General features: G+C 44.0%; 1 long non-coding RNA gene across 1 annotated transcript in view; it reads left to right on the forward strand.

Annotated features, from left to right (window-relative positions):
• The window catches only part of LOC109300113, a 21,809-nt gene extending 10,865 nt beyond the window's left edge, over positions 1-10,944 (forward strand). Inside the window, exon 3 of the long non-coding RNA XR_002098126.1 lies at positions 10,800-10,944. This is a non-coding gene — a long non-coding RNA (uncharacterized LOC109300113). The remainder of the gene's footprint in view (positions 1-10,799) is intronic.
• Positions 10,945-16,496: the final 5,552 nt, after the last annotated feature.

The following is a 16,496-nucleotide window of genomic DNA, read 5'->3' on the forward strand; positions in this document are numbered from 1 at the left end:
GGGGTCCCCCATCATTTATACACCCCCCACCCACCCTCCCTGCCCCCTACTTACTGGCACAAGAGTCCGGGTCCATCTTCCTGCGGCGGCAAGTGGGGACTGCCTGAATTTCTGAAGCTCTCTGAATCTTTTCCGAATTGATTCAGAGAGCTTCAAATCAATTTGGACCTTTTTATTGGTCTCCCTATTTGATTTGGATTCAGAGATTTGGCCACCAAAGCGGGCCAAATCTCCTCTGAATCGAATCAGCACCCGAAGCTTCACACAGCCCTAGTTTATACCACTGTGAAACTGGCATGAGAAGGAAATGATGTTGCCCTGACTTTGGCCTACTTTGAACTGACTGGCAATCATTATGCTCTTTGATAAAGATAAGGCCAAAAGTGTTGCTTGCTCATACAGTGTTTGTAATGTGACACCATTACTCAATACATTGAGACTCTGAGCAGTCTTTGATCTATGTGGTGTTGAGAAGTCCCAGTCCCAGGAGTGTAATCAAACCATCCTGTAAACATTTTGAAAGGAATTTCCTTCCAGAGCTAACTCAGAAGGCTGAGATGTGCCAACTAAATTATGAACAGGCAACTGTAAACCATGCTAGTGGCAGCTGTCAATAATTTCTGCCAGCACCAGCAGTGATCAGACTGGATCATCAGGAGTAGAAGAGTGGAGCCATCGGTAGACAATGCCAAGGATTTATACACATACATTTGTCTGCTCTGACGCGCCAGAATTCCGGCACGTTGAAGCTGACACATCCAGTGCTGCATCGCATGCATTTTTACAAACAAAGAAAGCTAGTATTCACTTTGGATTCAGAATCAGCTGACTTAGGGAACAGTGATTCGATTCAGTGATTCGAATCACTGTCCTGAATCAATTCAGCTGAAACTGATTTGGAGATTCAGCCACTGCTGAATCAGCCAAATCTCCAATCAAACAGGCCCATCCACTCTCCCAGCCCCATCAGTGGCTGCCCCACCCAGCCCCAGCCTCCCAGCTCTTTAAAAAAAGAAAAGCCCAGCACTTACTGGCTGCTGCCAGGTTGGGGCGGGGGGGCAATCCCCACTGCTGCCCACTGCCTCATGCTGTGTGGGAGGCTCTGTCATGAGGCCTAACACCTGCCTACTCTCCCAGTGTCTCAACTCCTTTAAAAAAAAAAAAAAGCCCTGATTCACCAGCTGCTGCCAGGCAGGGACCGATCCCCACTGCCCCCCACTGCCCTGCGCTGCATGGAGGGCTCTGCCACAAGACCCCAGAGGCCCTGATGGCCACTGCAGCAACCGGTGAGTGGAGGCTTTTTTTTTTTTTTAAAGAACTGGGAGCTGGGGTGGGGCTCAGGGGGGCTTGGGGGGCTGAGGGAGCAGGCAGGGATGGGGCCTGGTGGGAGTCCCCCCATGTCCCCTCCCTCTTCTTCAGTCCCCCCCTCCACCCCCTACTTACCAGGACAGAGTCCATGTCCAGCTCCCTGCAGCAGCAAGTAGGGACTGCCCAAATCTCCAAAGGTCTCTGAATCTTTTCCAAATCGATTTGGAGAGCTTCGAATTGATTCAGACCTTTTTATTTGTCTCCTGATTCAATTCAGATTCAAAGATTCAGCTGCCAAATCTAGCTAAATCTCCTAATTGAATCAGCACCCAAAGCTTCGCAGAGCCCTAATAAACAGCAAAATGCACATCAGCTCTGAGAAAATAGCGGCAGGGAGCTTTTGAACTGAAGTGCCTTCTATATGTTTTAGTTCAAAAGTGCACTGCTGCCATTTTCTCAGTGCTGATGCACATTTCTCCATATGTACAAATGCACGCACTGCAGCACAATCATGTGTACAAATGCCCAGAGAGCCCAGATCTCCTGACCGATACCAGCATGAAAAGGAACAACTACCAAGGTATGGGAGTTATGCATTAATGAGAGGGATTTGAAGGCCTGAGAAATGTAATGCCAATGCCAGATCGAAACACTGAAAAGAGACTTACAAGCAACTGAACAGATCCCAAAACTGCAAACTCTGCTGATGGAGAAGCGGGAGAGTGGGAAGAAACCACCAGTGCAGGCAAAGATTAATATTTTCAAAAGCACCCAAGTGACTTAGAAGCCTGTTCCCTATTCAGAAATTATTTAGCAACTTACACATCAATGGGAAAGTCAGTGGGATTTTGGCTCCTGAAGTTACATAGCTCAAGACCTGAACACTGATACTACTTCTAGATTGAAGGCACAGGTGTTAAGACCACAAAAATCATCCTGGAACTTAGTCCATAACACAAACCTGTGCGGTGAAAGGAACAGTCTTGCACTGACAGAAGGAAGACAGAGTTGAAATGCATGTAGGACTTTCAAGCTTTAAAAAAAAAAAAAACTAAAAGAAGGACCAAATTGAAGAATGAGACTGGAGGAGTTTGGAAATACGATGAAAACAAAGTTCTCCTTTAGCCTTTGGCCAAAAGCAAGTCTTTCGAGTTAGTTCATAATTGCACTAGCAACAAGTGGAGACTCTTGTATATGTCAATACCAATGAGTGATTGTCAATATCTCTGATCAGTAACATTTTGCATCATTTGTAACTTGTATACTGAGTCCAAAGGGAGACTTCCAAGTAAATCATTACAGTGCATTGTAAATGCAGGAGCCAGTTTCTCTTAAAATGCTTTAGTAACACTTCATTAATTATATTGAACTTGCAAACCAAAATTCTTCCTACATATATTCATCACTAGCCAGGGACAATTGTCTGTATGTTATTTAGGTCACTTGTACATCAAGCTGTATAGGCAAATGATACCCTATGGATCTTAACACAAGGCAAAGAAGCAATGTCTTGCACTAAGTCAGCAGTTCATTGAGAACTGAAACTGGGATCTGACTTTGAAGTAGCACATAAGCAAGCAAGTCTTAGCAAATTTTTTAGTTAACAAATCTAGCCTCTTTTTCTATTCAGGAATTTCTCACAGGCTGATTGCAATTTTCTCAGATGTATTTATTATTCAGAATTATTCACCATACAATTCTCTGTCTTTGCCTCATTTTCAATCTGTTTATTGTGACTGCACAATATCCAGAAAGTGACCCGGTTGGTTTTGATGCATTCTCTAGGTCACATAGCACAGTAGAGTTTTGCACTTTGATTAGACCTAGTTTACTGGAGACACACATCCTTCACAGGGGCAGGTTCTTAGCTACCATTCAGAAGTGGAACTGCACAAAAACAGCTTAGTTTGGCTACTGATTACTGCTAATTATACATTTTCTTGGAAATGGGTACAAAGTCAGTAGACCCTATTGCTACAACAACCTTTCCTCCCACCTCCAAACATGCACAGGGCCTTTGGGGGGAAGGAAGAGGTACTAGAAGGGCAGAAAGCAGAGCTCCCCATCCCCCTGCGGTTGCCTCTAGTCCCCTGTTCTAACTTACGTCAGGGCTGAAGCAGCCTAGGAATCATGGCACCATATCCAGCTCCCTGCCCACTCTCCTCTCTCTTATACTCCAAGCATATATTGAAACAGTACAGGACACAGCACAAAACTTTGACAAAAAATTGTAGTAGCTGAAGTCATGGGGCCTTGATGAGAGCACAGAATTTCAGTCCCATGAAGCAGTTCAGGGCTTCATGGTCTAATTTTCTAGAACAAAACCAAAGAATGCATGTTATCATTTTCCATATTCTGCACGGTGTCACAGGGAGAGTTTTCAAACCCCTTTACTTTTAATTCCCACTTTTCATTTGTCCTCATCGCATTTGCCTGCTTCCCCCTTATACCTGTGCCAAAATGAGTCACAAATGGCAGGAGCCCACAGAGAGCTTTAGAGTACATTATTCTTTGCCCTCTGCGCATATATTAGTGTTGCCCTTTAAAGATGCAGCCCTTTGTCCTTGTAATGAAGAATAAAACTCATTTCCAGGCATCCCAATAAGATTATCTCAAATAATAGCAATCCAATTAGCTCAGGCAGTTTGAAGTCTCACTTAGACTCCCAGGTGGTATCCCCCATCATTAAATATATTGCATTAAGATACTTTCAAATATCTGCCTAATATTGAATATCTGAAACATGCCACACTTCTAAAGCACCCAGGTAATATCTAGCAAGGCCATTTGAAGTGCAAAACAGGTAGAAGGTGAATTCCCACATACATTTCAGGCATTTCATTTAACAGCTTCATTCCTAGTGAGCAGACGTCCTGGGAGGTACATACAGAACGTCTCCTGTCTCTTTGCCAAGACATTTCGGGCCCATCTGCACTAAGCTAACACTATTAAAGCACAGTTCTTTCACCTGGTCAGTTTGGCAATGAATTAGACTGGCTCATCCTCTGGTCATGAGGATCCTCATGCCACTGTCAAGGCCTGTTCTTTCTTTTACTTCTCAGCATAGGGCTTCTGTTGAGATGAGCTATAATTACTTAGACAGATACTGTACCCCTGCTATGGCCTTCAGGCTTTTTTCTCTTGCTACCACAGCTCTCTCCTTTGGTTCCCACTGCTAACTCCCCTTAAAAACTGTTTTCTCTAACTGGCTTTAAATATAGCCAACTCCTTTCATGCTCTAAATACTCAAAAACTGCTGTTCTTGCCTGTAGCTCCCAACTTTATTTTCTCTAAGACTTCTTTCTCCTGTTGGGGAAATTCCACTGGCTCCAAAAATCATGAATTTCAATTTACTGTATTTTTGCAAGCCTTTCTTTTTCAACACATTCATCTTGGTAGAAAGCAGTTTGAGTCTTAAACCTGGTTATCGCTCACTTGTGTGACAGGATTTAAGTCTTCTAAAGAATTAGGAGTAGTAGTTGAACTAGAAGTCAGGCCTTTAAGAAGCTTTTACTTTACCTGGCTCAGACAGAGGGCACTGAGAGGAAAGCAGAATTCATTTTGCCTTGGGTCCTGTAAGGAGCTCCAGTTCCCCATGGCTGTTTCTGAATGAATCAAGAGGCTTGGTAAGGCCTGAGGACACACTGAATATTATGAGGACAGTCAGAAAATTAAATAGGCCCTAATAAGTTCTATAGTCTTAAAATGGTCCTACAGTTTATAATGCAGATATCTGAGGAAGACAGCCAACAGCAGTTCGCTGATCCCCAAACTAGCCCTTGCTTAATGGCAAACTCCTGATGCAACACATGGAGGCACTGGACTTTAAAAAGGTCTTGAACAAAATTATATCAACAAAATTTCACTCAGTAGCTTCTTTCTCAAAACTGGCTGTATTATTTCCGCTCAACCCTTCCTGAGCTAGAGATCATGAATGGAATACTTCAGTCCCCCCCCCACCCCAAATTAAAATGGCCAAATTTATCTGCAATAAAGATATAATGGGAAGTTTTAGGCAAGACTAGCATAGGGGTCATCTACAATTCATGCAAATGCAGACAAAAATAGTGAAGACAAGATCTCCAATTATGCAGCTGATACTGGAAATGGAAGCAGAGAACAAATAATGAGGAACAATGCATTCAAATTCCAAAGGATTTGGATGGTTTAGATGATTGAACCAGCAGATGGTAAATGTAGCTCAATGTGAAATAATTAGTCTGCAACCAAGGAACAGGCCTGCCAGATATTGTGGAAAATGGAAACAATTGTGGAGCTCAATGATAAAAAAACCTGATGGGGTTATTGTGAAAAAGCCGACTTCCACACTGCAGGCAAATGATACACCAGGTTTTATTTTGAAAAAAGTATATACAACAAAAGTGCTGAGAACATTAGCATTGGAAGCACTGTTTAGACACAATCTGAAATACTGTGCTCAGTATTAGTTAAGATAAGACCAAAATAAAATTATTACTTAGAAAAGAGCACAGGACCGAAAGAAGTTGATATGTATTTTGAAAAATCTAAGTGAACTAGAGCTGCAATGAAAGCTGTACATATGCATCATATAGATAGTAGTCTCCTTCTGCCTTTGTGCCAACCCCTTGATGTTTCTGTTTTCAGACACATCTACTGCCCAGCTTTCCGTTATTAAACCATTATGGTAAAACATGGGCCCACCCTTTCAGCTAACTAAGTGTTGCATAACCTCTGCCCCATGGGCCAGTGCACAGCCGCATCTGGTGCATGGGATTAGGTTGGTGCAGTCAGACACAGGTCTGGGTTGGGCTAGTGTGTGAAGTCAGAAGATTGGATACCACTGAGCTAACCTTAGTACTGTCAATTTTCAATTGAGAATATAAGTTTACAAGAGCAGGGGCCTCTCTAACCTCGAGGAAATGAAGAGTCATCAGAAGAGAAAAAATAGAAAAGGAGGGTTTTCAGAGCAGCAGGAAGGTCCTGTGGGGGGATCCCAAGTCCATCATGGGCAGAGGATCCACCATCAGTCCATCTCGCCCACCCCACTGGGGAGGTGGGCCTTAGCCCTCAACCTCGAAGACTGCTGACAGTCTACCAAGAACCACAGGATAGTGTTTGCATACTGGCCAGACATATCTTCCCTCTCTGAACCTGGAACTGGTAGATAAGTAGTATCAGGAGGTTATTTTGTTTGCCTTTCCTACATTATTCTTATCTGCTATCACTCTGTATCAATAAAATTTGCCTATTATCAAATGGAAGAAATTATGGTCAGTGTGAGGTTTTGGGTCTGCCTGAGGCAAGGTATCAGGACTGGGTCATGAGTCCAGTGCCAACAGTAGAAATAGGTGTTGTACTGTGTTTTCTCACATATAACACATACCATTTCCCCCACAATCAGCCCAGCAAAATTTGTGTGGATGTATTAAGTTCGGAAGCTAATTTTCTGCCCAGGATAGAAGCACCCTAATTACATTCCTGCTCCACTCCACAGGAGTGACATAATGGCTCATTGCTCTCTACTCCACCGGTGTTAACCACCTCCTCTCCTTTTTAATGGTCTTGATGTTCCATTAATCAAATTAACCTTTCTTAGGGCAATTTTTCTGACTGGTATCTGCTCCTGGTCTCTCTCTTCCTGTTTCATAGCCTAAGCAGGAAAAGGAAGATGAGTCAGATGAAGATTAGGCTCTATGCTATTAGCAGTCATAACTGAAAATATCTTTTTTCTTTATTCTGCCTTTCATAAACAAGGCATATATTATATCCCGGGGCATGTTGTATGTGAGAAAATACAATTGTTTAGTCTTTTGTTTTATTTTAGCCCTAATCTTGTCACTTATATTTTCTTTGGATCAATTGCACTCAAATCCTGTATCTCATGAAATTCACTTTGGTGTATTCATTCGTCTTCAGTCTCACAAACCAATCTGTTGTAGAACATTACTTTGTAAATTTATTAAGAAATCTAATACAGAACTATATCTCTTTATCATCATTACAATCAGATATTTGACTCCCTGGCTATGTGTTTGGCAATGTGCTTTGTACTGCTTAGTCATTTATACTGAATAGCTCAGGCCTGCAAAAAGGTGGCTTTTAATTTATGACTCTACATTCCTTGTTCGGGCTATATCAACATCATGTTGTGCTTGCCTCCATATTTATTGAAAATAAATCTAATCTCTGCCACTTATTTACTCCTGTACTCTTTCTTTATGGCATGGTATAGTTTTAATTACATGAACTTAAGTACTTTCATTGCTTACTAATACTGTAATTTGGAAACCCTGGCTTTAATGCCCCTTCTAATATCCATCGTCCATTTCTCATAATAACCCTCCTTTGACCTACCTATCCATTATCTCACATACTATTCACTCAGTCTCTAATGAGCACAGGTGATTAACTGTTCAAATTCATATGAGTTAGTTCATCATCACAAGTAGGCAGCATAACAGTCTCATCTCACCAATGAGTGGGTTTTTGCCATTACAGAAATGTTCTATAAATGAAGTGCTTGGTAAATATGCAAAAAGGCATCTGAAACTGCCAGTAGGTGGTGCTCAGTAATACACATAACATATTTTCTGGGTGTAATAGACAAACAAAACTTCTGCCTGTGGCAAAACCCAGGAGGCTCAGCTGCCAGAACTGTTTGTGCTTTTACATTAGGCCATCAGGAGGAGATGGGATTCAGCTGATCCAAAGAGGAAAAAGCATCTTCACAACAGGCTCGCTAACCTACTGAGGAGGTTTTTAAACTGGGTTTGTCGGAAAGCCCTAAGGTAAGTGGAGAAGTGGGTGACCTAGAGGAAACACAAGCAGGAGGGGTCAGTCTCTTCTTCCGGAGAAAGTATGACAACTGGCTAGTTAACTCAGGTGCCTGTACAAACATGCACTGAGCCTGGGAAACAAGCAGGAAGAGTTGGAAGTCCTCACACAGTCCTGAAACTATGACGTGACTGGAATAGGAGGGGCTTGGTGGGAGCTTGCACAACTGGAGCATTGTCATGGATGGGTATAAACAGTTCAGGCCAGGCAGGCAGGGGAGAAGAGGAGAGAGTTGTGCTGTATGTAAAAAAGCCATATGTTTGCTCAGAGTTCCAGTATGAAGCTGGACATAGGCCTCCTGAAAGTCACTGAGTTACGGTCAGAGGGGAGAGTAACAATGGTGATGTTATGGTGGGTGTCTGCTATAGACAACCAGACCAGGAAGACGTGGTAAATGAGACTTTCTTCAAACAGCTAGAGGAAGTTTCCCAATCACAGGCCTTGTTTTTTACTGGGGACTTAAATCACCCTGACGTGTACACAGGCAATCCAAGAAGTTTTTGGAGAGTGTTGAGGACAACTTCCTGGTGCAAGTGCTGGAACAGTCAACTAGGGGCTGTGCTCTTCTTGACCTGTTGCTCACAAGCAGGGCAGAATTGGTGGGGAATATAGTCATGGATGGCAACTTGGCAATGGTGAACATGAGATGACTGAGTTCAGGATCCTGAGGAAGGGGAGCAGCAGAGCAAGGACCCGGGCCTTCAGAAAGCAGACTTCAACTCACTCAGGAACTAATTGGCTGCATCACCTGGGGGGCCAGTCTGAAAGGGGAGATGAGCGTTGACTGTACTTTAAAGAAACCTTACTGAGGACACAGGAACAAATCATCCCAATGTGCAGGAAGACTAGCAAGTACGGAAGAAGACTAGCTTGACTTAGCAGGAAACTCTTCAGTGGGCCGAAACACAGAAAAAAGGTTCATAAGAAGTGTAACCTTGGACAAACAACTAGGGAGCATTGCTGGGGCATGCAGGGATGAAGTCAGGGAGGCCAAAGTGCAAGTGGAGTTGCAGCGAACAAGGGACATGAAAGGTAATAAGAAGGGTTTATACAAGTATGTCAGTAACAAGAGGAAAATCAGGGAAAGTGTGGGGCCGTTACTGAATGGGGGAGGCAACCTAGTGACAGAAGATGCAGAAAAGAACTGAATGCCCTTTTCACCTCAGTCTTCACAGGCAAGGTCAGCCACCACACTACTGCACCTGGCAGCACAGTTTGCAAAGAAGGGGAGCAACCAACAGTGGTGAAAGAACAGGCTAGGGACTATTTAGAAAAAATGGGTATGTACTAGTCCATGGGGCTCAATGGGATGCACCCAAGGGTCCTGAGGGAGTTGGCCAATATGATTGCAGAGCTGCTGTCCATCATCTTTGAAAACTCATGGCAACCAGGAGAAGTTCCAGACAATTGGAAAAAGGCAACTATAGTGCCCATCTTTAAGAAAGGGGAGGAGAAGGATCCAGGAAACTACAGACCAGTCAGCCTCTCCTCAGTCCCTGAAAAAATCATGGAGCAGGTTCTCAACAAATCCCTTTCTAAGCACTTGGAAGAGAAGAAGGTGATTAGGAACAGTCAGCATGGATTCAAGTCATGCCTGACCAACCTGATTGTCTTCTATCATGAGATGACTGGCTCTGTAGATGCAGGGAGATCAGTGTCTGTGATACACCTTGAATTTAGCAAGGATTTTGACATGGTCTCCCACAACATTCTCGCACGCCAGCTAAGGAATTATGGCTTGGTTGAATGGTCTGTACAGTGGAGAGAAAACTGGCTGGATCATTAGGCTCAGAGGGTAGTAGTCAATGGCTCAATATCTAGCTTGCAGCTGGTAGCAAGGGGAGTGCCTCAGGCGTCAGTCCTGAGGCTGGTTTTGTTTAGTATCTTCACCAATGACCTGGAAGATGGGATGGAGTACACCATCAGCATGTTAGAAGATGACACCAGGCAGGGTGGAGTAGTAGATATGCTGAAGGATGGAGTTAGGATTCAGAGAGACCTTGACAAATTTGAGACTTGGACCGAGAGAAATCTTATGAGGTTCAATAAGGAGAAGTGCAGAGTCCCGCACTTAGGACAAAACAATCCCATACACTTTACAGGCTGGGGACTAACTAGCTAAGCAACATGCTGGGGACTGGGTGGTTAAGCAGCAGCTCTGTGGAAAAGGACCTGACGGTTACAGTGACAGTAATCTGAATATGAGCCAACCAAGTGCCACTGTTGTGAAGAAAGGTAATGGCATACTGGATTCCAATTGTAGGCACGTTGCCAACAGATCGAGGGAAGTCATTCTTCTCCTCTATTCAGCACTAGTGAAGGCACTTCTTGAGTCCTGTGTCCAGTTGTGGGCCCCTGACTCCAGAAAGGATGGGGACGAATTGGAGAGAGTCCAGCAGAGGGCACCAAAAATGGTTCAGGGGCTGGGGGACATGACTTCTGAGAAGAGGCTGAGGGAACTGAGCTTGTTTAGTCTGGAGAAGAGAAGACTGAGGTGCAATTTAATAGCAGCCTTCAACTACCTGAAGGTGGTGCCAAAGAGGATGGAGCCAAACTGTTCTCAGTGGTGGCACATGACAGAACAAGGAGCAATGGTCTGATGATTCAGTAAGGGAGCTTTGGGTTAGATATTAGCAAAACCTTCTCACTAGGAGAGAAGTAAAACACCAAAACAGGTTACCCATAGAGGTTGTGAACTGTCCATCCTTGCAGGTTTTTAAGACCCCACTAGACAAAGCCTTGGCTGGGATGATTTAGTTGGGGATGCTCCTTTTTGAACAGGGGATTAGACTAGGTAACCCACTGAGGTCCTCTCCATCCCTAATTAACAAAGAAATTTGTCACTTTGACAGAAGATCATAGAATTGTAATTCTATGATTCCATGATCATTTGTCAAAAAACCAGCAAGGGCTAAAATCCAGGACTTCCCTGTCTGAATGGAGTACCCTTACCACTGGGCTTCAAAAATCCCATATTCTTGGCTTCCCATAGCCTGAGATTTAGGGCACTCTCCTAGGAATTGAATTCTGTGAACTAACAAAAGATGGACCGGGCAGCTTTTGGATGAAGGATGGAGGCTATCACTGTTCCAGCATCAGACAGTCACTCAGTATGGCCTGTTCCTACGTAAGGAATTGGGGCATTAAACAGCCCCAATGCACCTCCCAGTCTGATTTAGATCATAATAGAGCTTAGGCTGGGGTGAGATGCTTAGCTGACTGCTTCAGATATACTAAGTTATACAAGTCTTGACATACATGGATCTTTGCTAGGCAAAATTAAATTACTTAATGAATTTAGGCACCCAAGTGTTCTTACAGTGGCTGAAAAGAGTAAATTGGGATCACTGTGCCTTAGCATCAAAATCCTGCCTATTCACCTTAGATGCTGATTAGCACCTAGCTTTTTCTACCTAGGTTCCCATCTATAAAATGTGGATAATAACTGTCTACTAATCCTCAGAGGGATGTTGTGAAAACAAATGAATTAATGATTGTGAGGCACACCGATATGATCGGGACAGTGTAAATATATGTCCCTAAGACAGATTGACCTCTGAAGCCCATTTATGCAGTGAAAATGATATAAGGCTTAGTTATCTTAGGTATCATATACAGCATCTGGATGCAGAGAGTACAGCAAGATTCATACTATGCTGGCTCCATAGTCATCTCTCTGAGCAAGAAAAAGAAAACCAATGATACCATGAAGATTGTGACAGGGCACTGTGGGTGCCTGCCACTTTAAGGGCCTGGAGCCAGCAGCCAACAGGTACCTGATGAGGGCAGCCATTTTGGAGCTCGGGCTGCCCATATAAACAGGGAAGTTTTGCTGCTGGAGGCCAGGCAACAACATCACCTGGATGGAGGGCTGTTGGTATCATCTGGAGGTAAGGGAGCAGCTGTATGGGATGGTCAGGAGGCTCTGGGTCCTGGGTGCACCCTGCCAGGAGTGGGTGGCCTGGTGGGGCTCTCAGTGGCGTGGGAGCCCCCAGGAAATGCCAGGCCAGTTACCACCCCGGTGAAAGGCAGGTTGGGGCACCTTAACCCTAGATTCCACCTTTGGGTGGGTCAGGATATCTGTGGGAGAGGGGGCCAGGTACGGCAATGGCCACCTGAGCCACCTGAGGAGGGAAGCCCCGATACGCCGAGTAGAAGGGGTGATGTGTAAGATCACAGGGTAGCACCATGACCTGCTGCCCTGGGGGGGAGTGAGAGTCCCCTGTGAGACCCTGGAGCACCAGTCGTGGTGTGAGGTACCCCAGCTCCCCACATCTGGGAAGATGGACCCAGAGAGAGTGTGCAGCTAGTGAGGCTGGAGGTAGAGTGCCCCCTCGACTGGTCCATGCTGGGGCCAGGACCGAGAAGGTCAAAGGGCTAAGAGCCCACCGTAAGGGGCACCCAGAGTCGTGGGCCTGGGGCCCTGCCTGGCCTTTGAGGTGGAGCCAGGGCCTGTGTATGGCCGAAGGTCCTGAGTGGGGACCACACCTGAGAGGGGAGCCAGCTACAAGGAGCTCGGTAGCCCGGATGAAGGGGGTGTAGGGCACCAGAGTGGAGGGATCTAAGGAGGGTCCTGTCAGGAGGGTTCTGGAGCCTAGTGTGGGGCTGGTGTGTTTGTGAACATCCGGATGCCATTTGCAAAGCTTGGGCTGCAGTGTAGGGGAGGAATGGAGCCGCAGATAACACCCCCTGGCATGCAGGAAAGGGCAGCCTCCCACTTAATTACATCAATGAACTAATTACCAACAAGCCGTGGTGGGTGAGAAGGTTGGCGGTTAGCCCAGAAACAGGTGCGCGGGCCACAGAGAAATCAGCCCCGAGAAGGCCCCCTGTTACAAAGTTACATAAAAACACCTAGGGAGTGAATTTTGTCCAGGCTTACCAAATAAGAGAATATTCAGCTTTGACCTCAAACACTCATTGCAGATGGAGGCCACTTTAAATTCATTTCTGACTCTCAGCTTGCTGATGATTTTGCACTTTCAGACACAGAAAAAGGTCTGTCAAAGTAGCACTGCCTGCTTGCAATATTCTCTTCCACCTCCATGAAGTGGATCCATTCTGAAGAGTGACTCCAGATGCTTGCTATGTAGGTGGGAAAGGATCTTCAATCTTGTTCTTAATTACTGTGGCTCAAATTGATTTGACCTGAACTCTTTCTGCCTTTCAAGTACAGCAGGATCTACAGGCGAGCTCCCTAGCTTTTTGAACTAACATGCTGGCTGACAAATAAGTAATTGTAAGGAACTGATTTATTGCCCAGCCAGACACAGCTGGATGTGAAATATTAATTTTTAATGTAAGAAACAATTTCCATTTCTTTTACCCATAAAATCCAATAAATTAATCCAAGCGCTTACAAATAATTGATATTTCACAATGGAGAGATTTTTTTTTTTTTTTGCCACTTACAAATGTGCCTCTTTGAAAACCTAATGCTTTTAAAGAGAAGATGTTTGTGAATTTCAAGGCTACAAATATACCTCAGAGCTCTGCCGACATCAAAATAAGCCATAAAAGCAAAAGCGAGAGTGGTTTATGATGCCACTAGGACCCCAAAATATAGCCTTGTCCAGGTTTTATTTTTTATCTTATATAATGCATGGATCCTACTACAAATTACAAGCTGCTATCCATTCAATTCTCTCTTGTAGCTCGTTCTTGCCTTCCCAGCTTCCTTATAACCTATTCTTCTGCAAGCTTTAACCAACCTAAAAAGGACAACATGAAGGGACAGTTCCTGACTCATAGGATTGATGATAAATTGGTGACCTTACCTCTATGATCTTGAGGTAGATAATGAATGAAAGTGACTGTCGTCTGCTAACTATGTGACATGAATGTGTGGTCACAGTCCATTTCTTAGTAGGGCGGTGTGCATCCTAGCTGGAACCATTTTTGGTGCTCTTATCATTGACAACAAAGGCCCAAGCACTCTACCTCTCCCTGATAATTGGGACCAGCATTCAAGCAGAGGAGTGTAAGGGAGCTTGCATAGCTTCTATCTATACTGGAAATCAAGCAAAGATAAAATGCTCATGATTCAAGGCCTAACACAAAGGTCAAGTATACTTAAGGCTCTTATTTGTGTCACATGTGCGGTAACTTCGCATAGTCACTGCTTATGGGTAAAACCCATACCTTTCTCCAATAACGAGAGGTCTACTGAGCTTTAGACCATGCCTCTTTAATCATTACCAGATGCACTTCTCAAAAACAAAGAGAGATAGTCTTCTAAAAGCCAGAAAATTTTAGTGCAGCTGCTACTATTAATTCCTGCTATCTTCCGCCACGTTCCAGGTAGCTTTCACTTTCTATTTAGCCAAAGAAATCAGAAGAAGTGGGCAAAACCTTGCACTTTCATCTGAGGGAAAATGCCTCTGATGGAGGCTACCACAGTGTTGGGGAGGGACAGAGGAGAATGCTTTGCAGTGCATTGGCTGTGTCTTGAATTAAGTTTCACTGTCACAATTCCTAGGTTTTTCCCCTTAATGAATACTGTTTGTATTCTCATAACGCTAAGACACTAGAGCCCATTGCACAAGACACAGCACATATATCAACAGAATCAAAGGTCAGCCTGATCCTAATGAGCTAGTGTGGTTAAGGCACGCTGAATTCAAACAGAGAAGGGAAGGTGTTCACATCACACCCAGCTGCTTGTGACTCCCCTGCCTGAATGACAGCTGACTTAAGCAGGAGCAGCCTTGACACAAATATGATAGGACTCAAACTCATGTCCCTAGAACTGCACCATACTGCTCTCCTGCCATACTCCAGCCTGGACAGATACTGCAAGAGAAAATTCATGATTTTCTAGGATCAAAATTCTAAGCCAACATGTAAGGCCAACATCCCATTTTACAGAACAATTATTAGCACACAGAAAAATTCGCTGATTTACTCAGCATCACAAAAGAAGTCCAATGCAAAATCAAGAACCTAACCCAGATGAGTCTAGTCACCATGTCCCCACCACAAGACTCACCCTCCTGCTTCCAATGGTAAAAACTCTTGAGGTATTACCAACAAATCTGCAAGACCCCTTTGATCTGGCTTTACTGCTTTGCTCTACACCCCTGCTAATGGCTAGGAAGTTGCTGAAGATAAGACTCCTAACTGCCACAGACACAATCTCAATTTACCATGATGCCATTTGGCCTTTTACCTTTGTCTGCTTCATAGACCCTCATCTCTTGTCTTAAATCTAGGGTCAGCTAGGATAAATTGACACAGCCCCGGTGACTGCAGTGGAGCTATTCATTAGCTGAGAATATGCTCCCTAAGTCATTAGCTTTCTGGAACACTGATCCCTAGGCACCAATGTAATACAAATAAGTAATAATATTAATAACACACCTGAATCATCTACTGTTTCCTTGGGGATTCCTGCCTCTACTTTCCTGAATCCCCTGTGCTGAGTCGTGCCATATGAATATCAACTAAGTAAGCAAGGAAGCAGGTCTAGAGGGACTGAACGGTGGAAGCAGATGCACTGTGGCATTCTTGCTGTTATTAGTAACATGATTACAATTCAGAAATGTAGTGCAAATCCTTTTGCCATGTCAGCCATCAGAGAGAGACACAAGAGAGATAAAAGTTACAAAGTGGTAAAAACCTGCGTGTTGCCTCAGGCATGTTTTTGTTTAGCTCCATTCATCTCAACATTTGACTCTTAATAGTTCACTTTTGTTGTTATGACTGAGAAATAAATAAGACTATTAAAGAACAAATTTTGTTGAGGCAAAGTACAGGAGTTGGCATTTTGCAACACCCAAGATACAGTGGTAGCTGCCAAGGTGTCTTGCTCTTATTTCATGTTCAATTACAGCCGGCTTGGTGAGAGCCTTCCAACTTTTTTCTTTTCTAGCTGTACAATATTTATTATTTTCTCTCTTGTTTTTTAAAGCCCTACTAACAGCAGAGGCAAATGCAGCCCCTTTACCCCTGAGGAACATATAGGTATTTTTAACTTCTTCTAGTTCTATGACAACAGCAGCAAAATTGTATAAATAGTGCCCACTGCAGCAAAACGTAAACTTAATAAAGCCCAATATTGTCGCTGGAAACAGAACTATTTAATTTAAGGCCTAGGCTGTGTCCTTGAACTTAACAAAGAAAGATGATCGAGTGGAGTAAAAAAGAAAGGCATATCTTTGAAACAAAGGGCTGTATCCTTAGCTTGATTTCAGTGCTGCTAGGCAGGCTTCTACCAGCTCCAAATCCAGGCCAAGTCACTTTAAAAGTGTGACAAAGGGTTTGGGTGACAGGGTTTTGGTTTGAAAAGCATGAACATAAATGGTTTGCCAAAAATGTAAGATCCAAAAAGGCATGGGCAACTCTTCCAATAACAATGAGTCTCAGAAGAAATA

The sequence above is a fragment of the Gavialis gangeticus genome, unplaced genomic scaffold (assembly GCF_001723915.1).
Source record: "Gavialis gangeticus isolate Ggan-Ray unplaced genomic scaffold, GavGan_comp1, whole genome shotgun sequence".
Taxonomy (NCBI): Eukaryota; Metazoa; Chordata; order Crocodylia; family Gavialidae; genus Gavialis; species Gavialis gangeticus.